The 22912-nt window shown below is 33.0% G+C and overlaps 2 long non-coding RNA genes across 4 annotated transcripts; both read left to right on the forward strand.

Moving 5' to 3' along the window:
* Positions 1–1341: 1341 nt before the first annotated feature.
* LOC147383940 (uncharacterized) lies at positions 1342–22166 on the forward strand. 3 transcript variants are annotated; one of them, XR_015173128.1, is made up of 5 exons: positions 1342–1565; positions 20741–20922; positions 21083–21132; positions 21278–21429; positions 21751–22166. It is a non-coding gene; the product is annotated as an uncharacterized LOC147383940 (long non-coding RNA). The 3 variants fall into 3 exon arrangements; XR_015173127.1 differs by lacking the exon at positions 1342–1565 and adding an exon at positions 17910–20525; XR_015173126.1 differs by lacking the exon at positions 1342–1565 and adding an exon at positions 17910–18134.
* Positions 8378–9179, forward strand: LOC147383941 (uncharacterized). The gene is made up of 3 exons (XR_015173129.1): positions 8378–8603; positions 8764–8817; positions 9084–9179. It is a non-coding gene; the product is annotated as an uncharacterized LOC147383941 (long non-coding RNA).
* Positions 22167–22912: the final 746 nt, after the last annotated feature.

Raw genomic sequence — 22912 nt, forward strand, 5'->3', positions numbered from 1 at the left:
CTTAATAAAATATAACCTATTAACAATCTTTTGTAAAGGAAAATACCTGAATTTTACAAAGTGTTTAAAAATATAATGAGTCAAATAAAAACTTGACCAATTTATTTGATTATTAATATTTATGTGAAAAATAAAAAAATAATTATTTTTATTTATTAAAAGCTATTCATAAATTCAATATATTTAAGTCAACTTGCTAATTTTTGAGATGAATAAATTTAATGAGCATTCAAGTTGAGTTTTAAAAGTATGTTTTAATTATTTAAAATTATTCATATTTTTTAATAAATCTATAATATACATGGATCAAAATGCTATGATGATGATGTCCATACTAATCTCCATCACTTCATCATCATCATCATCTATGTGAGTTAAAGATTACTAGTTTTGGGAAGAGAAAACAAGGATTTATTTATTTATTTAGATCATTTTTTCATTGTTCATAAAATGGGTACTAAAAAGTCCATAATTTTTTAGAAGGGTTTTTTGGTACATATTTTAACATTTTTGGTCTTTGAGGTCATTGTCCCTAAATTTTATTTACCAAAAGATGGTTGAAAGGTGAAATATCATCTTTGTGTATATTTTATTCTTGTATTTTAAGGAGATATTTTGATGTGTTTCCATTTATGGAGGAGTGTGAAAACAACGATCACATTCGACTTCCTAACTACAGCGACAAATATTATTATGTTCTATAGAGGACGACATATCCGCCACACTAGACCTAGTTCATTTTTTTCTAGATTTCAGTGAGGGTGATACCCCCCACTTGCTCCTATGTGGCTTCGCCCCTAATCGTCACACAACTACATCTTCATTGTTTATGTTAGGGTTGCAACCTAGGCGTGTTGGAAGGCTGACCTGGGCCGAACTCAAGTGGCAGGGCTCTCAACCCGAACTCAACTCGACTTGAGCGTTGAGCCTGAGATAATTAACCCAAGTTAAACTTGAGTTTATAAACTCGGGTTAGTCCGAGTTAGGTAGTTTTTGGCAGGTTTTCCATTTTCTCAAGGTGGCATGTGCGCATTTGGACTATATTTGAATTTCCAATTCAACTTCAATTGGTTTGAAGGGTGAAAGTTTTGGTCAGCCTTTTGAGCCTTCAAAATTGTGTTTTAAAGTAATTTCAATAGTTTTTAAAGCAAATTTAGATTCGAAGGGTAATTATGTAATTTCATTCGGGATATTTCAATAGTTTTAAAGCACTTTTAGGTTTGAAGGATAATTGTGTAATTTCATTCAGGGATGTTTTCATATTTTGCAATTAGTATTTAAGATCGCTTTCTAATAACCTATAATCAATTTTATAGTTACCCTAATCGAAAGGAAAGAACTTAGACTCTCTTTCTTAATTTCCTCACTTTGCATCTTATTTTTTTCATTGGAATTTATTCCTTATGGTCTTGTTTTGAGATTCAAATGCTTGTGCTCGTGTCTTTTGTGTTCCTTCATTAATATTTTTAGTATTTTCTGCATGCCGAAATTAGGATTCACAAGTGATTTGCATTTAAGAGTGAAGTCACAGGCCCGATCCCATTTCAGAGCTATTTCATCAAATGGTATGTCTATCTACCTTACTAATTTTTCTTGAAATTTTTTTAAAGGTTAGAAGTTACAAATATATCTATCATTCATTATTATTATTATTATTATTATTATTCATGGTAATATATTAGTTGAATCTTATATATTCTAGCAGTTTGACAAGGCTAGGTGTGAAATAAATTGAATCAGGGTCAAATCAAATCCGATATTAAACTCAGAACGCGAAGTACTGATCTGATTGGATAAGAACAAAAACAAAATAAAAAACCCACATAGATCCACATGGAATGGGAAAACTCCTCTGCAACATATATATTAAAGATAATTGAGTATTTAAGGCTATGATGGCCCCCTATCTTGATGGTCTGAATCATAGAAAATTATGCTCTTTGTTAGAATTCTAAGAAAAACTACTTAAAAGACATAACTATATGATTTTCTTTCTAAATGCCCCTAGAATTTTAAGTTGTAACTAAATAATATAGTTAGAAAATTTCAAGAGTAACTTAAGTGCCTATGCAATTTTCTAACTTTTCTTTTAAAAAGCAACATTTTTTTTAAGAACAAGATCTCACCCCCTAACTACTAAGAATTGTTGGTTTTATCTAAGTTCTAACTCGAAACTAAGCATTCTATCTGGGTTTGTGAGAGGTGTGGATGTTCACTTTAATACCTTTAATGGGCTTTATCATGTGATATTCTAGCTTACTCATATTTTTATCGTTGGCAGTTTTCGAACTATTGAAACTACTTGATTTGATCTCATTAGATTCTTTTCTTTTTGCACTTTTTTAGTTCTAGCATTTTTTATTTTATTTTGATTTTTTTTTACATCTTTCTGCTTTTTATTTTTTTCAACTTTTTCACACATCACCATTTTTCTGGTATTCTTTTTACAAAAAATAGGTAACCGTTTCCAAGGTTCTTAATGTAATCATATGGTTGCTGTGCAAGTCATATTAACCCCAGTTCTGTTTTTCTTCTAACCAGCCAACCAAAGGACAAAAAAGTCATAGTTCACTAGACTTGATTTTTCCTAACATTCTAGATAGAGAAGAGAGTTAACTCTTATTTCATAAAATTTTATTTTTTCATTATTCAATCAAAAGTGTCGTGAATTTTCAAAATAATATTTTGATTTTCTTAATGAAGAATAAAAAGAACTTATGATAAAAAAAATTAGAATATGAGCCTAAGATTTGAAATTCATATATAAACAGTACATACAAAGATTTTGAAGAAAATATTTCAAAAGTATTAAATATATATATATATTTCAACTTTTTTAAAAACTTGAAAATAAATTAACAATGCAATTGTGAGCAAACCTAATACCCTCAAACCTAAATGAAATATTGTCCTCAAAATGGAAACAATAAATAAATGGAGAGGGGGGTTAGATCACACCTGAAACAAATTGGGCATGAATGTGCAATATATATATATATATATATATATTATTTATTTATTGGTAAGCTGAGGTTAAAGGGATCTCTCCCTTAAAAAAACACTAATAACGAGTGTAAATACATAATAAATCTTCTTCAACAATTCTTAGAAGATCTTGAGGAACATTAGAACTATCATGAAATATAAAAAAAAAACCATTCAAAATAGCCCCTAATTTTGCTAAATAATCTGTTGTTATGTTTGATTCTCTCCATTGAAATTCGAATTCAAACTTATCAAAGATATGAGCTTGGTCTGCAATCTCCAGCAATGTTTATACATACTTCCATGAAGGTATGAATTCTCCCTTAATGTACTTGATTGAGTACAACGAACCTGATGAAATCAGAATTCGTTTGAATTCCCTCAGTCTTGCAAAATGCATTGCTTCCAAGATAGCTTGGATTTCGATCTTGATAATGTCCCCTTCTTCGCTATTGCAGTAGCCAGCAAACTGAATTAATCCATCGTTATCTCTCCCAATAAAATCAAAACCCACACCTTGTATTGATAATGATCCATCCGTATTAACCTTCAACACATTAGTGGCTGGGCGTTCTCACGATAGGCATTGAATTGCAGTTGGAACCAATGAAAACCCACAATTCCAATTCTTCAAGACCTCTACTGTTACCTCTGTTTTCTTGTTCACAACTATTATCCCCTCAAACCGAAGCCTTACTACCTTTTCCACATGTTTCAAGATCACTTCCTTCTAAATAAACACCTCAACAAACAACCGTTGATTTCTTTCTCTCCAGCATAAGTAAATCACTGCACAAAATGTTGTATACAACATCTGATGGAGTTGATTTTCCTTATACAAAACGTTAGTTATTACCTGCACTTCCTCCTCAATCGTCCCCCCACCAACTCTGATAATTCCAAACTCTTCAGACACTGTTCTCAAACCCATCTAGTGTACAGGCATTGAAAGAAAACATGATCATTTGTCTCTTGACAACTACAGCACAATACACATCTAGAGACACATTTAAAACCTCTCTTATTTATATTTTCCACTGTCGATAATTTCCTATTAATTGCTAACAAAGCAATAAAAGAAAATTGTGAAATGCCCTTTTTACTCCAAAATATTGTTACAACTGATCTGAAAAGATTTAGAGATAACTGCATAAAACAATCCTATCTAATTTTTTATTTTTTTTTTTAAGAAAAAGGTTTTGTTTCACAACTACACTACTAATTAAAATAAAAACACACGGGTTGCCTTCTAGAAACGCTAAGTTTAACGTCTTCAGCGGGACCTGCCAAATGGTCTGATTCCTAGGTATTTTCCTAACATCTAATTTGATGGACACGACGATTGATTTCCTACCTCAAATAATAGATAGATAGATTTGGATCATCGTTAGGACATGAAAATGATTTTTTAAAATGATCAACATTTCTTGTTTATCTTCAATTCTTAGTGTCATCACATTTTCAAAATAATTTTCAACCATCGTATTTCTTAAGAGAATGGAAGTTGTAAGATAGGTAGAGTCTTTATAATCTTGTAAAAGGATAGGCCGGTATGAAGTTGGATTGGTGTGACTAACAAATTAGAATTGATCATTGATTCCTCTGGGACAATAGTCTCCTCTGATGGTGAATTAGTTTCTTTAGCCAAATTTGTGTAATTGGCTAACTCATTGGGAATTTGAAATATGGGTTAGCTTTCTGGGGTTATCTCATTTGAAAAATAATCATTCTCTCTTTCTTTTAAGGGCACAGTTAGTTGACCTTGTTGGACTTCAATCAATAAAGTGTTATTAGTCATTGATAGACAATCACCGAATTCTTCAAAGAATGGAATTGGTTGCTAAGGTTATTTTGAAAGAATGGTGGATTTTTTCAAATTAAGATATGCTCATTTTTTAATTGATTAATTTTTCCCAGGTTGATTAAGGCTTGATCCCTATTGTTGTTAGATAAACTGTTGTTGTTGATTTAACAACTCAGTCATCAAGGACTTTAATGTCGAAGTAGGAGGAGAGGACAAAAGTAAGTAATTGAATGTTGACTTTGGCTCTATAATTCTAAATTCGAAGAATTGTTGAGAATCATATGATTATTAGGAAATTATGGTTGGGTTCATCATCGAGGTGTTCTGAATATAGCCGTCCACATGATTAGCAAAACGACTATCCTGAGTGAACTCGTTTTGACAAGGTATGGTATCCAAGGGAGATCAATTATCTACATCGTATGGCTGGTTGAATGAACTAGGTGTAGGCATCCAATAAGAATTTTGAGATTTACGCATATTAGCCTACATATCACAAAGCATGGGCAGACTCGGACAATACTCGAGAAAATGACTATAATTATCTCCTAGGACACACATGGATCTATGATTCTATCCTAAACTCCATGACGATGCAAAACATTGAGGAATTCATACAGTGTTTTATGGGTTCTATAGACTAGACAACCCCTAACTATTTCAAAGGAATAATCTGAGTTTCCAACCCAGTTTTATGAAATCAAAGTCAGCCAGTTTAACCCCCAGATGAGAGACGGTGCATAATGCGGAGCAATGACACTCTTAAATCATCTCTTTGTCTAGAATAGATGTAGTTTATCCCCTTAGTACAGTAAGGTATAACAGGGTAGGATCTCGTTTAGGCATCGACCTTGATTAAGATGTACAATTGAGACAACTCAGACAAGCTTTGTCTATTGAGCTTGATGGTACCTATGGTCGAGTCTAATAATATTTTAGTTAAATTTGACTTGTGTGAATTAATTTTCTAATAAGGCAAGAATTTGATGATGAAATCCGATTCTTATATTAATTGTGTCATTTTCTTAAGGGAATTCTTTTTACTATGTGCAGTTAACTCACCCAAAGCTAGTATAGTAACCACTTACAAGAGTTGCGTGGGGGTTTTGAGTCTTACCTCCCATTATAGACAAGGGATGAGCGAGTTGAATTGACTTGGGCCACTGACACCAATCTCGTGTACGAAGCCGAGGTGCCGAGATCGTTACGTCCCACTATCGTCCTTTCTTAAATCTATTACAATCCGAGCCTTCTCAGATCAAATTAAAATAAATTTAAAATTCGTTTATAAGTTATTAACTTTTACTACAAGTCTAATATAAAAAAGTAATTAAATAAAAATAAAATAAACATAGAAAATAAAATGTTTATGTCTTCATGGGAGAGAAATCGAGTCAAATGATTGGATAAAATTTCCAACCGAGTCGCTCCTTGTCAATTCCTTCGTTGAAAACAGAAGAAAAAAACAAAGTTAGAATTCTAAAAAAATTAATTGCTCATGAGGTTCTTGTAGTCTGAAACAAGATTCTGTAAACATTTAAACCACGAATCTTGAGGTTTGATCATGTTGTCTTAATTGATTAAGATGTCGTGGTAAAATTCTGATGAAATTTTGATAAAATTTTAGGGTTTTGTTCATACAGACTTCAGGAATCCAACGATTTGTTTTTGGATTTTTTTGAAAAATAAAACTTCGATCGAAAGAAAATCGAATCGAATTTTTGGATAAAAGTAATTGGATCACATCGTTGTCCCCGGAAATGGTGCCAATTTATTCGATGTACATTGATGTTAAAATAATGAATAAAATATAAACCTTGGCAAGTAAGGATCGATCCACAGAGACAATGTTGATCCGATGTTCTTTTTTACTTTAGACCCGATTTAGATTCACGTAACCAATTTAAAAATAATTTTTGAAAATAAACTATTTAAAACAAAACACTATAATAAAAGATTTAAAACACTATGAAAAAGTTTAGAACGGTCTGATCCACCATTGCAAGTTCTATTAATATTTTAGTTATTTTTTATTTATCTCAATCTACTAAACAAAACTAATGTTCGTGGATTAGAAGTTAAAATTATAAGACAAATATTAAATATCTTTGTAAGGCATGGTTTATCTTGAACTGATGAAAGTATAAACCATCAGAATAGTAGAACAATCAATATTCTGTCCGATAATTTTTACTAAAAGATTTTCTCAATAACATAATAAAGCATAGATATAGGAACAATAAAAAGGGTTAATAGAAACTTGCTCAAGTTTCCTTGACCGATCTAATGAAGAGTTTAGCCAATAGTCATTGCAAGATCAGTAAATAAAATAAACATACAAGATAAAGAGAATAGAAATTCTTCTTTATTGCTCTTGATTCGAAAGTCGGTAGTCTCATTGATTACAACTTCTTCTTTAAACAAAAGTTAAAAGAAAAACAAGAAAGAAAATTCCTAAAATTCTGAATATATATTTATAGATATATTTTAAGCTCTGGTCTGGTATCTTATTTATAGAAATCATATTAGGGTTTATAGGGTTTGGAACCCTTCTACAAACACAAAAACTTCCAAACCCCAATTCAATACGAAACATCTTCAGCAAAGCTCCTGTGAAAATATAGAGGAGTCATTCATTTACATCAACGCATCGCCCACGTTGACCAAGGTGACGCGGTCCATGTGGGCCAAATTGACCTAGGTCTTGGTTAGTTGACTTCTTTTGGATCCTTGATCGCAATGATTTTTTCAAATTTTTTGATTTGTTTTCAGAAATTTATGATTTTTTCCTGTTACACAAAAATAACAGTAATTAGTTCCCAAAATATATCATTTTATTGAAATCAACAATTATTATTGACTAATAATGAATTATATCTAATAAGGGAATTTAGTGTATAGTTTACTCGTAAAGTTTATGTAATTAGGGCTCTATAAATCACTTTCTAGACCTTGATCAACAATTTTTGAGAATTTTTAGGTTTGAAGGGTAAGTTTGTAATTGGTGGGGTGGGAGGGGGGGGGGGGTATTTTCGTATTTTTTCCCTAGTATTTAAGATCGCCTTCTCATAACCTATATTCAAATTTTCATTTGCCCAAAAATGAAAGAAAGAGCTTATCTTCATCTTCCTTCATTTCTCATATCATTTTTGTGATTTTGGCCTACATCGTATGCCGCTCACTACTTATATGTACGATGATTTTAGTTATTGGATTGGGTCTAGATCTTAATGATGAGATCCAATTTAAACCAAATCCAACAAGAAGAGCAATGCTCATCATACCCAATCTTTTGATGCCTCTTGTTCTATGGTGTGCAAATTGCATAGCTATCTGTGGGTAGCGAAAATCTCACTTGGACTTTGTCTTCAAGGAAATAACATGTTTTCAAAATAATTCCCATATTACAAATATCTCAGTGGGTTGCATTTGATGGTGGGTTAAATTTTGAGAAACAAAATTCATGTTGTAAGCAAAACATGATTGTCTATACCTTGGGGAAGTGGGTTATGCAGTTTTGGTGCTTAGTTGATTCTGGCATTGGCCTTTGTTAGTTTCAGTTTGATCATTGTAGGTTAATGTGAATGTGTTTTTGCAAAATGAATGTGGTACTGGTTAGTTTAATTTTCCCATTTTATTATAGTTTGAAGATGTTATAAAGTTTTTTTTGCTTGTGTTGTAACTCAAAAAGATAAAAATGGGCTCCTCAGGAAATTTCATGAACTTTTCATGAACTTGCTACGTTTTGTGATGACATCGCTTTGATCTCATTTTCTTCATCCGGAAAACTCACTCTTTTCACTAGAAATAAAAGGTCTGATTTCTTTTCTGTAGTTTTATGTACAATACCCTTTGCGTACTTAAATATATATATCTTTTGATTTATGGCTTAGTTGATATATATGTATATATATATATAGATATATATATATATTTTATATTTGCTATAACACTGATTATCTTGGCTCTTGCAGTATTGAAGATATCTTAGAAAGGGTCATCAATCTCCCAGATCACATCAGGAGAAGGTAACATATTTGATTTTATTTATGGGTTTTTATTTAAGCTTATATACCCTGTTAAAGTAGAAGATATTTTTTGCTTCAATCTAGTTTGTATGTATGCTTCATGCATGTAGTCACTTGCTTTATATACTAGGATGTTTATCATATCTCACCTTTCCTAGTACTTTTTTTTTATTAGACTTAAGATGACTCCTAGTAGAGTTCAGTTTTGTTATTTATCCCTTTGACTCAAAGCTTAAGATTATCTTCTCCCTTGTATGCAAACTTAGATTGAAAGCCGGCCACGGAGAAAGTGACCCTTGAGGGTTGTTGATGACTCTAATACAGGGAGTGCCAAGTGAGTATAATTTTCCTCTTGGTTTAAGAATTTAAGACACCACAATTGGAAAACATATCTAGTCCTCCACGGATCGATACATATTTTGGTAGGTTTGGTATATATATCATTCAATTTATACTTTATTGGATGATAGTATCTATTCTACGTTTCAGTTTGCTCTTGCTGTATAAAATGTTTTTTTTTTTCCAGAAATTTGTCAATTATGCCTTTCTATAATCGTTTTCGTCCAGTTATAAAGGAAACTGACTACCTTTTTTATATTAATCCTGAAGCATCTATGGCCAAACATCATGCACAAAATGTTTTGGGACACCTGCAAGTTGGTGCTTTCATTATTTATGGCCTATAGTCAAGTACTAACTTCTTTTTTATCGTGATTATGATCCGTCATGTTATGGGAATGCTATCATCCAAGACCCCATGAGGACATTGGTTTTCGTTGTATATCTCCTTTATGTTGGATTTCTCAAAATATCCTCAAATATGTGTGCAACTTTAGAGTTGTATCTTTTAAGGATAAAGGTATTGGTATGTGATTAGGGTCTAGAAATTGGTTTCTAAAGGCTTTATTACATTAACTTTATAGATAAATTGCACACTAAATCCCTTTATTAGACAAAATACATGGTTAGTCCATATTTTGTTGGATATTAATTATGAATCTGATTTATTGAAACACTGAAAAATAAGCAATATTATAATGTAAATAATTCGATGAAATTGGAAGAACTTATCGGTGACTGAGGCACGGAGAAGCCGCTGTCCTTAAAACCAATTTCGCCTCCTTAGGATTGAATCCTTAGTGCAGTCGGTTCTGGCGTTTGGTTTCCAAGATTCAACAGTCACTGTCTGCCAACCGTGCACTCAGAAATAGCAGATCTACAACGAACTCGATTAGATCTTACACAAACAGCAAGAGTTGAAATCAGAAGACCCAATCCTAGACCCAATACTAGAAGAGCAATGTTCATCATACCCATATTAGACATTTCTTTGTTGAATGCTCGTTTGCTGCTCAAATTTGGAACCTTTTTAGCTGGATTTTTTTGAAGGAACCAGCTAATGTTAATCCTAGAACAATAGGGGAGTGAGGTAGTTATAATATCTTGACAACTAATGTTAATCCACTGATATCTTGATCTTTATGGATAATTTAACCTAATTAACGTAAATGATCTCTTTGGGTTAATTTTTGCTCATTAATCTTAACTGGTGTCTATAGGAGTCTCCTTAATTTAACATCTCAAAAAGATTTGTCTATTTTGACATTCCTACTTATGGTTGTCAATGGATAGTCGAAAATTCGAATCCGATTCGAATTCGAAAAATCAGATATTATCCGAAAATTTCAAATATCGGTTTCAAATTCGGATAGTTTTATATATTTGAATCTTTATCGGATACGGATTTAGATTTAACATTTTAAATCCGATAATATCTGATTAGAAATAAGATATAATATGTATTATTTTACTTGATTTATTTTTTATATACATAGTATAATATATAATATATTTTTTTATTAATGAAAAATGAGTTTGATAAGGAAAAATAGTGTTTATTTAATATACAAATTATTCCAATTCTAATGGGATATTATATGATCTCTGATATTCGATAGGATAATAAGATTTGAATTCGAATTCGGGTATCAGATAAAAATTTCAGATTCGGCTATTGCTATATTCAAATCGATAAGCATCCATTGATAGCCCTATTCCTACTCTTTTGAAATGGTATGAAGCACTACTCGCCTTTGTATAGTGTTAGTGCGTTCCCATAAATGATTAATGTTAAGAGTAAGCATTACTGGCATATTTGGAACATTTGTTAGCTGTTCCAAACCCCAAAATTTGAAATGGCTTCCAACCATTTGAATAACTTTGCGACGCGTCAATAAGAAACAATGTTAGTATTGACCCATTTAGAAGATCCGACCCATCTGAATCACAATGGAATCAGTCATCAATATCTTCTATAATCTCTCCTTGATTCTCTCTACTAGATAGATATTCAACAGTCCCTTGATTGCAGCCACTTTCCGTAAGCAAATTCTATTTTCTTTATAAGTATAGATAAACCCCAAATATGGGGATATACAGTTGTTCTCAATAAAATATTGCTTTTGTGTTCATGGTATCAGAGCAAGCTTGACATCTGTCAACTGATCTTCATTTCTTCCTTCCTCTAATTAGTTCCTTAGTTGATCCTCATTTTTTTCCTCTTACCTTCTCTAATCAGTCCATCTCATTTTCTGCTAAACATGATTTCATCTGGCACCTCAAACAACCCAACTTTTATTGTCTCCAATAGCTCTCACCTTGCTTCAATTAAGTTGGATCGGACCAACAATCTTCTATGACGTCAAGAATTTGTTCCAGTTCTAAAGGGCCATGATTTGTTTGGTTTTATTGATGGCTCAAATCTTTGCCCACAAAAATTTTCCCTTAATTCTTAAGGGGAGTCCAACAACAATATCAATTCAAATTCTAAAGATAAATATTGAAAAAATATATAATAAATGGTTTGCCTCACTGATCCAATTAAAAAATTGTTGTGAATTGGCATGTTTTGATTCGTCGAACCCAATCAAAATTTGGCGGGTTCGTGGTTTGCTTGATTTTACCAAGCAAGTACAAACCATACCAAGAACTCTTTCAGTTTATAAAGTTTGTGGTTCCGACTAGTACCACCAATTGGGCAATATAGGTCCCTACTCCATGATTCTCCCAATATTGGTAGCACTTTGTATTTGTAATACTAGAGTAGTAAGAGCAAACCTAAATGAATAATTGATAGTAGCGTGATTTAGCTAGACAAATGCCTTTGGGTTTGGGTGAATATTTGAGATACTACCCTTGTGTTTTCAAACTGATGACTTGTCTCCTGACTCCAATTTTCTCCAAGATACTAATAGAAAATGACCCAAATGTTCTCATCTTCAACATCTAGCCAAAAACCTTTTGTTTTTCCTCCAAGCCCATCAAGTATTAAGTCTTGAACCTCTAGGGTAAGAGCATTAATGATTGTGGTGTTGACAACAAATTTTACAAATCTATATTGAGATTCATAAAATAAGATTGCAAATAATTTTATATTGATTTTGACAAAAATAAATATAAAGTGTGTAGCTTTCTTCTTTCCAGACTTTGTGCGTGATTGATTGAAGAGGTTGCTTTTATGGTGGCTTTACTTGTACTTATTCTTATGTAGAGGCTTCTGTAGATTTTTTTTTTTTTTTTTTTGGCTTCACGCTTTATCAATTGAGAAGGATTTCTTGACTTTTGGAGAAGAATTTTAGGCTTGATCTTCTCTTCAATCAGAGTCCAATTCTTTTGAAGAGCTTTACTTTTTTTTTAGAAGAGGGCATGAGAACTTCTTCTTCTTTAGAGGAAAAACTTTTGTCTTCTTAGAGAAAGTGATTCAGATCCCTTTTAAATGAGGAAGGCTTTGATATTTATTGACTTAAAGATAATTTAGATTTTCAATTATGCCCCGACTTAGAGAGCCTTGATTGGTTAATCTAAAGGCTAAATTCATCCAAATCCGATTTTAAAGATTCTATGAATTGTTGTTGGGCCAAACTCATTTATTTGGTTATGAAACTCAACATTTAACATTGATCATTTAAATTTGTTTAGGTTGTAGGCTTTATTTGTAAAAACTCCAACCCATGACTTTGAAGGTCTATTCCCAATTAGTGAAGCCCAATTTGGATACATAAATCCACTTATGACTTTTTGGGGTTTTATTTTGATTTATAAAATTTCTAAGGACCTTCCTAAAATTTTGATGCTTACAAATGTCCCCTCAAGAATGTATTGTCGAAAGCACAACGTCCATGTTTCCTTGAAAATATTTTTTTCTTGCAAATGGATGATTTTGCAATTTTGAGCTTATCTTCTTGCAATTTTATCTTGCCAACCTTGACCCGAATTGAGGCTTTTCCTAAAAAATTCTCCAATCTCCTCATTTTATCTTTAAGAAGACTTCCCAAGAACATATTAGTATAATAACAAACAAATGGGTTTAATGAGATGATTTTATTTCGAAAATTCCCTATCTTCATAATAACACAAAGAACCATGTAGTACCTATCCCCAACTTCTTATGGGTCGAAGCAAAAAAAAAAAAGTTTTGAGTTGGGTTGTGTGTGCTTTTTTCTTCTTGTAAGGAGAGCTTGGGCTTAGCAAACCCAGGGGGAATGGATTCAATTACCATGCATGTGTCGTTGACTTAACAAAATATTTTTTTTTTTTGAAAGGTCAACAGGGTTAAGGCAGACCCAGACCAGCATAAGAAGGGGTTCACCTAAGACCTTGGGAACGACCTCCACAAAGTCCTACCACTAGGCTAAGTGGTCAATCTTAAGAGGAAAAAAAAAAAAAAAACTATTTTTTTTTCTGTTAGAAACCTGCTTCGGGCATTGGAATTTAATTTGAATCAAATTCAAGGCGTGATTGCCACAAGAGACAACATAAAATCTGTTTTTTTTTTTTATTTTTATAAATGGAATAGAAGAATTGGGCTTTAAAGGACAAATTTTTTTTTTTCTTTAGGTGTAGTGGGCTTTGATTGCACATCTTTGATATGGGCCCTAGGGGATGTGTTTCTGTAATGGAGTTGATTAACTAGGACTCTTGGTTGACCAAGGAATTTGTTTCAAAAAATTATACATTTTAGCATTACTTACGTGGCATAGAGAATTTGGATTTGGACTTGGATAATTGATTTGGGTCCATGTTGGATTGAGTTATCCAGTACAACTGAAACACTTGCTAGTCTTCAATCTCAACACAGACACATGTGGGACTGATTTGGAGGTGGATTAAAGTAATTGAGTTGGACTTTAATACTCTTACTACTAGACGTGTACCAAACAAAATGAATTGGACTTAGAAACTGAATCTTATCTTTGTAAATGTGTGTCACAAAAGACAATAGATTTTCTCTTTGGTGGTCAAACGAGATTAGTCAAGAATGTGGAACCAAGGAGCCGCAGGTTCACCATTTACTGATTGTAGAGTTTGTCCGAAGGGTCTTTGAGCACTGAACCAATTGGGAGATGAATGAAATCGTTGAAGATGGTGTTCATGGCATCCAACACAACAAAAGGTGGCTAAGGGCTGCAATTTGGGCGACATCACTGATGGTTGAATCTAGGCCGATGTCCCATGGTGATCAGTTCAGATCCGAATATATTTTCTTCCTTTAATTTTTAAATTTTCTTCCTTTACTCCTTCCTTTTTTCTGTGTTGGAATTGAGGCCAGCATCACTTTTCTCTTTCTCTCTCCTTCCAACAAAAGTTCTGAAGGCATACGGTGGATCTAGTTTAATCAAGTCTCACACCTTCATATCCTCGACATCAAAAACTTTGTGACGACGGACGCTTCAAAAAGGTCTAGGTGTAGTACTTCAGATCTACAAGTACGAAACTTCAGATCTACAAGTACGAAACTGCTTATTTCCTTTAGCTTTATGGTCTTTAAATAGTATAGAAGACAGGGGCAAGATTGTAATAGCTAGCAAAATGAGTTTCAATACTCCAGTATTTGGTTGAAACACAAGAACCATGATCCGAATTCAATAATATGGATATTTTAGGGTGGCCTTTTAATTTCTCTCGTTTACATATTTGTACAATTTGCATGGCTTTATTTTTTTATTTTTGATCATTTGGTCGACTATTATGTTAGGAGCTTGGTAACTCTAATTTCAACAACTAACAGCTTTGGTTCTCCTTACTGTATCTCGACAACTAACACTTTGATCTTTGTTGTTACAAAAAAGTTAATTTTTCGAATTTGATTATCCTTGTATATTCCTTTTATTTATAATGAATTGTAACAGGAAGTATAGATCGAGAACTTATAACCCTTGTTAACCAGTCTTCAGAGCATCTATTTGTTAGTCTTGCTCAAGGGCGAACAACTTTAATTTATTGGAGATACTGATTGACAAGAGATGTGTATGTACACTCCAGTTGGCCAATCTTCAAAATATTTGTATACTAGTGGTGCTCGACGACGGACAACGTTAACTGGCTAGAAGAACCACATGATAAAAGATTTGTACTTGCCGGTTAGCCAGTCTCCAAAGTAGTTGTTTATTAATGGTGCTCGGGGGCGAACAACACTAACTGATTAAAAGAACCACGTGATGAGAATTGTGTACATGTTGACTGTCTATCAGTGGTGCTCGGGAGCGGACAACCCTAACAGGCTAGAAAAATCACGTGATGAAAGATTTTTACATGTCGGTTGTCCAGTTTCCAAAGCAGTTGTTTATCAGTGGTGCTTGAGGGTGAACAGATCCAATTAGCTAGAAGAACCACGTGACGACATATTTGTACATGTTGGTTGGCCAGTCTTCAAAGTAGTTATTTATTAGTGATACTCGGAGGCGAACAACGCTTATTGGCTAGAAGAACCACGTGACGAAAGATTTGTACACATTAGTTGGCCAGTCTCCAAAGTAGTTATTTATCAATGGTTCTCGGGGGTGGACAACACCAATTGGCTAGAAGAACCATGTGACGAGCAATTTGTACACGTCAGTTAGCCAATATCCAAAGTAGTTGTTTATTAGTGGTACTCGGAGGCAGACAACGCTAATTGACTAGATATGTCGTGTGACGAGGGGCATGTACATGTCGATTGACCAGTCTCCAGAACAATTATTTATAAATGGTGCTCGGGAGCAAACAACACCAACTGGATAAAAGAACCATAAATGAGATATGTTTATGCGCTGGTTGACTAGTATTCAAAACAATTGTTTATCAATGGCTCGTGAGTGGACAACGCTAACTGGTACCAGAACATTATTAAGCATGATACCTTTTGATTTACACTTGCATCTCCTATTTTTATGTACCTTTAATTAACATTTTACTAGTACTTGGTGAGGCATGAAATTTTTTTTTGAATAAATGTGAGTTTTGTTTTTTAATCCACATGGATAACTAAAGACGCTTTCCCCAAAGGTTCAAGGAATAAAAATCATTCCAAAAGGAATTTACTGTGCGAAAGGTGGGTAGATGACCTTGTAAATCCCTCTCAAAAGAGAAAATGACTGTGTTTTTCCCATGTTATGATAACTGGTCATTCAAGAGGAGAAAATAGTCCATTTGTAGAGTTGAGGCTTATTGTGCATACACCGATAGTTGGTTCTTTGAGGGTGCAAGATACAAAAAGGGACATATTACTCAATATGGTAGTTTTAAGTGAATACCTTTTAACAACTAACGTACTTGCAGGAGACAAGATTGATACAGAGCGTCAACCATCTTTATGTCATCTTCCTCATCACAATCAAGTTTAAAATTGTTCATAGTCTATTTTAATGTAGAAAATTATGCAACGTTTCACTTAATGGGGCTCAGATATTGAACTTCGAGGCGATATTTGATATCTTAATAATTTTTGGGATTGGGGTTTGGACATGAGCCATAAACTATAGAGTAGAAAGGGGACATATTATCTTGGTGATGCCATATTTGCAGCTAGTAAGGAATACAATAGTCTTAACGGCATGTATTAGACTTTGTACGACGTCTGGTGTCCTGAAATTAACACTTTTGAAATGGGTTGTGGAAGTTGACCTTTTTTTATGGGAAATGTAGAAGATTTCTCGACTTTCTATTATGGGTGAGTATTATGAAGAAGTAGTTCCCAATTTTGATGAACTCATGGGTTGTAACAATATTTCAGAACTCCCTATTTCTTTCCAATACCTGTTCAAGGCATACTCTTTATTGGATTTTGATAAGGGGAGTGAGTGTTAGGCACAATGAGTGGATTGGTGGTACACCAAAACTGAATAAATTTATAATCATCATCTAACCATGAAGTACAAAGAAAGGATAAAATCAATTTAATTAATCAACGTCTTAGAACAAAATTACGAACACCCTTTTCTTCTCGAGTCACTTTGGTTATAAGGAGTTATAAAGGGAAAAAATCCATTTATCAGACTAGACTTTCCTACAAATCAGAATGTCGAAAATGAAGCCATGACAACTTCATTTCTCTCCATGTGACTATGTCATTTTGTTCTCCCTTATAAAAGTAGTGATGTTTTTCGTCCAAACACCTTTATGGTAACTGCATTGATGGCTCGATGTACTACATTCAACTTGGTATCTCTGTTTTTGTGATTTTTGTAGAAAGGTCTAACTCAGACCTATTGAGGTATGAAAACACAGATAGTTGTAAGTGCTTTCTCGACTTATTGCCCCATTCACTATTTGGATTTGTTGTATTTCGTCATCGTAATATATGTGAGGTGGAAATGTATAGTCCTCACAAGTTTGCTCGTCAGCAAGGTTTTCATCAACGTATTCCTGAAATTCCGATTCCTTTTACAAGATGCGTTGATATGTTAGAATTATATAGTTTGTGACTATCATTGAACTAGATAAACAATTGAGTAAAAATTTTGGCAGGTTTTCCATTTTCTCTAGCTGGCATATGCGCATTGGGCTATATTTGAATTTCCAATTCAACTTAAATTGTTTTGAAGGGTGAAACTTTTGGTTAGCCTTTTGAGCCTTCAAAATAGTGTTTAAAGTAATTTCAATAGTTTTTAAGAACTTTTAGGTTCGAAGGGTAATTATGTAATTTCATTCAGGATATTTCAATAGTTTTTAAGCACTTTTAGGTTTGAAGGGTAATTGTGTAATTTCATTCAGGGATATTTTCGTAGTATTTAAGATCGCTTTCTATTATAGTTGCCCTAATCGAAAAGAAAGAGCTTAGACTCTCTCCTTCTTTACTCACTTCGTATTTCATTTTTTTTCATTGGAATTTATTCCTTACGATCTTGTTTTGAGATTCAAAAGCTTGTGGTCATGTCTTTCGTGTTTCTTCGTGAATACTTTTAGTATTTTCTGCATGTCGAAATTAGGATTCACAAGCGATTTGCATTTAAGAGTGAAGTCACAGGCCCGATCCCATTTCAGAGTTATTTCATAAAATGGTATGTCTATCTACCTTACTAATTTTTCTTGAAATTTGTTTAGAGGTTAAAAGTTACAAATATGTGTATCATTCATTATTATTCTTATTATTCATGGTGGTATATTACTTGAATCTTATATATTCTAGCAGTTTGACAAGGCTAGGTGTGGAATAAATTGAATCGGGGTCAAATTAAATCTGAAATTAAACTTAGAACGTGAATTACTGATCTGATTGGATAAAAATAAAATAAAAACCCACATAGATCCACATGGAATGGGAACATTCCTCACCAACATATACATTAAAGATAATTGAGTATTTAAGGCTATGATGGCCCCTATCTTGATGGTCTGAATCATAGAAAATTAGGCTCTTTATTAGAATTCTGGGAAAAACCACTTAACAGGCATAAATATAGGGTTTTCTTTCTAGATGCCCCCAAAATTTTGAATTGTAACTAAATAATATAGTTAGTAAAGATTTTTTCAATTTAGGGAGTTGAATACGACGAAATTCCAATTCCAACTCACTGCTCATTTTAATTCCCAAAACATGCCTAGTGAGAACACATGTTTTTAAAGTGCCGAACTCACTGATTAAAAAAAAGTATTGAGATCGTTGTTTTTTTTCTTTCCAAAAACTGACGATCTCGCTAGGCATGTTTTTGGAATTAAAATGAATAGTGAGCTGGAATGGGAATTAAGTCTAAATTAAGTTGGTCACGTTTTGAAAATTCTTTTGAGTTTTGAAGTATCCAAAATACTCTTTCCCACGTTTTTTTCTCCTTATCTTTCTATGTAGAACAATTAAAATAAATAGTCCTTATGCTTGTACTTGGTGTGCTTTAGTTTAAAACAGTTTAATGGATCTATATAGATATTAATTGTCGCAACCTCTCTTAGTTCTCTGAGGAGCCTACATGACTGTATCCTGCGAAGAGCACTTCTTAGAGCTCCTATAGTTTTTGGCAAATTTATTTGTTCTTAAAATCACATCTTCCCATAATCATAATCAATATGTTAATTAACACAAATACACATGTATGGAACCTAAGAGAAATTGAACTTAAGTGTAAGGATCTTGGATGATCCACATGCATTCATCCCCTTGTTAGAGAACAAGATGCATTGTATTAAGGTGCATGAGGAGAGATTTTAGATAGAAAAGAAAATAATATTGTGTAAGATGAATGTGTGAATTTAGGAGATTTTTAGAGATATAGAAGGAGATGTAACTTTTATTGACAAAAAAAAAAAAAAAAATTCTAGAAAAATAATAGCAAAAGAGAAAATATAAGAGATTCAAGTTCGACGATGACACAACAATCATGGTGGCGCCATTGCCAAAGAACGACACACTTAGATTGACATATTCTACAATATATCCTGATTGATATATTCTAAATATCCATAAGTACTCTAGAATATCCTCCATCACAACCTTCCATTTGTGATGAGATATACTACTAATGATACGGTGTTTCTCATGCACCTTAATACAATGTATCTTATTCTCTAATTGTGATGGAGAATATTTTAAAATATTTAATAAGCATTCTCATGAGTGGTTGGCATGGAACCATGAGTAATGTCTCTCTTGTGACATCTAGATGATGTATCCATTCCAATGGACTTATTACACCGTTAATATGTTGGGCCTAGGTATTGGGCTTCACTTGTTGGTTTAGATGAAGTTCAACACCGGCCTAGAGTGAGGACTTGATGATCACCAAAGTGGGTCGTGTGGTAATCATTTAGGCAAGACAAACAACTTGACTATGGGTCCATTTTGTTGGTTGTCATTCTAACTTTGAAAATTACAGTTTTAGTACGTCAAAATACAGTTCACCTTCTTGTAGTTTAATTTTTTGTAGTTTCCAATGTTTTGTGTCTTGATTAGTGCCTATTAAGTTTACTTGTTAGGTTACTTGGTTCTCAAGAATTTTGAACTATAAGAGCTTTTATAGCTAAGGGGCGTTCCATGTATTTAATTAAGTCCATAACTTCGTAATTGATGGTTGGAATGAATTTTGAGCCTTAAGCTTCTGAAGAACAATTTCTTCATTGCTTGTTTTCTATCCTAGTTCAGTGCTTGTTTTTCTCTCCTCTTTTTTTCCTTCATCTCTCTTTCCGGCATCAACAAGTTGAGTCTTCTTACGTTCTCCAACTTCCTAAAGAAGGCTTCTCTGAGTTTGTAATCTTATTTGGGATATTGAATATACAAGTAGTACACCAAGGTACCATTTAATTATGTTCCTTCAATTTCTATTTTTCTTCTTTTACAATTGATCCTCTTTTACACCAAATCTTGAGAATAGGGAGTCCTAAGAGTAAGAAGAAGCACAAAAGTGGTAGTAGAAGTAGAGATCAAAGCAGGTGCATGAAAGAGGGAAAAAGACTGAAATAAGGTATCTGTTGATCTATATGTCGTTTCTTTTAATTATCTATGTGCATGTTTGGGTTGATCACCTTAGGTGGAACTTCAGGTTCTCATGAATCTGTTTTGTTGTTTGGTTTGTGAAGCTATTGAATTTGTTCTAAGTTTAGTTGATTATGAGTTGATGTAACTTTCAACAAAAAAAGCATGACTTGATGTTTATGAATTAGACTTGCTTACTTACAGAAATTAGAGAGAGTATCTTGCAAGAACCTTTCATTTGTGAAAGAGCTCGCTAGTGGCAACCAGATATAACTTGTGAGAGGATCCAGCTGACATCTCACAGGATGGTAGCAGGCTCAGCCCCCTCTTGGTTGGAAATGTTTACTTAGGATCAGAGGTTAAGGAAGCACCAAATTTGCAGATGTGTATGTATTCCTTTCCAATTTTGTTTTGCATTTAATATTGGAAGGCACAACCACTATATTTCCCTTTCATTGCGGGCTCCTTTAAAACTGCCAATTCCATTTTCCTTTAAGTAACTTTGTTAAAATTATTCAGATTTTCTTATTTGATCTTTCTTATTAGATTCATGTATCATCTGGCAAGAGAATTCAATCCATGGTGAAAGTCCAGAAGTACGTCCTGCTTTACTCTATCAGCCGAGAAAAATGTTCTCTATTATTCTCTAACAATAAAATAAAATAGAATTTATTTCATGTTGTCTTAGAAAATAATGTTCATTCTTTGCTTTACAGTTGTTCTTATGTTCCTATTTTGCAGGTTTCTTGTTGAACACCCGGAATACATAACAGCAGGAGTGACGATGGTACAATTTTCATTTCAAATCCCTAAGCCATTACAAGAGAATTATGTGATGGGAAAGTACCCTGCATGTGTACAACCTTCATATGATGCTACTGAACTTTCCACAGGTATTTAAAATAAATTATGAAATTATAAAGAACCTATTGAAAATGACGGGGATTCAGTAGAAATCCCTTTATTATGGCCCAATCAAGCAAAACTTTCTCAGGGTTCTGAAGTTTTAGAACTTCCACATTTGAGCTGGAACTCATGGTGTGTTGTGATCAGGGCCTAGAAAGTTGTTTCTAGAACCCTAATTGCAGAGACTATAAGGTTGTATAATACATAAATCCCTTAAATAGACATAATATATTGATAGTCCATAATTATTATTATTTTTGAATAAATTGTGAATATTCGGACTAATTATGGTTATTTGCGTGTAACAGACCAAAGTCGCAATAGTAAAAAGGATGAACCAAGATAATTAAAGATGCACATTACAATTCAAGACTCAAGACAAAATCAAGGACCGAAGACCAAAGGCAACTGGCCAATAGGAATCACTACGCAGTGACATTGACAAACTTTTTCTCAAGATTGGTGTAATGTTAAGGCGACATGATTTGTAACATAGCAAGTTAGGGTTCAAAGTCTTGTAAAACATGAAAGTATGCCAAATTTTAAAGGAACCCTAATCTAGCTTCTATAAATAAGTGACTAGACTAGAGCCAAATCGTCTCATCTCCTCCAAGATTATCTTCTCTAGTTCTTTTCTATTTTTTAGTTTTTAGATTTTTAGGTTTACTTTATATTCAAGCTTTGTAAAGAGAAGGAGTACTCTGCCAGTTTCAAGCCGAAATTAATAAAGAATCATCATTTTTCTTCTCTCTTTTCTTTTCTTTTTCTTTTTATTTTATTTTTATTATTCTTGCTATGATCTATGGCTAGACCTCTGTTAGAGAGGTTAATGAAGCTCAAGCAAGATCATCTTAGATAATTATTTGTTTTAATCTGAAATCGTCTAGATTTTTTTACACTAAATAGTTTAAACGAGTCCGATTGGTAAATTGGGGATTTTTTAAGAAATGAGAATCGCCACCTAGTTTAGGTCTAGGAACTAAAAAATAACTCTAAATGGATCTAGATCGGTCCACAGATAAGAGAAACAGGTAAGGGGTCAGATTACGGGTTTCGAAAAGTGTTAGGCACTAAACCTACCCGATTAGATGATCGGTTTCTATTATAATCCAAAATTATCCTATGGTCAACATACAAACACTAAAAGTCAAATTAGGATTCAATTATTAGCAATCTATATCGAATTTAAGAAACGAATCTTACAGTTAAGATTCTCCAATTATTACATGATTTATTAAATTTCGCAAAAAGGGAAAACTTTGAAAAAGCCCAAATAATATCATGTGTTCTAAAGTTTGCATGACAATATTCTTTAATTAAAAATCCACATTTGCAATTACTTTCCAAATTAAATAAAATAGGAATTTAAGTAAAATTTTCAAATTAAAAAAATTATGAATGTGAAATTTCTAAATCAGTAATTTATGAAGTTTCTAAATTAGGAATGTGAAAATTTTCAAATTAGAAATT

Source organism: Akebia trifoliata, chromosome 15 (genome assembly GCF_017979445.1).
Source record: "Akebia trifoliata isolate Shusen 1 chromosome 15, ASM1797944v1, whole genome shotgun sequence".
NCBI lineage: Eukaryota > Viridiplantae > Streptophyta > Magnoliopsida > Ranunculales > Lardizabalaceae > Akebia > Akebia trifoliata.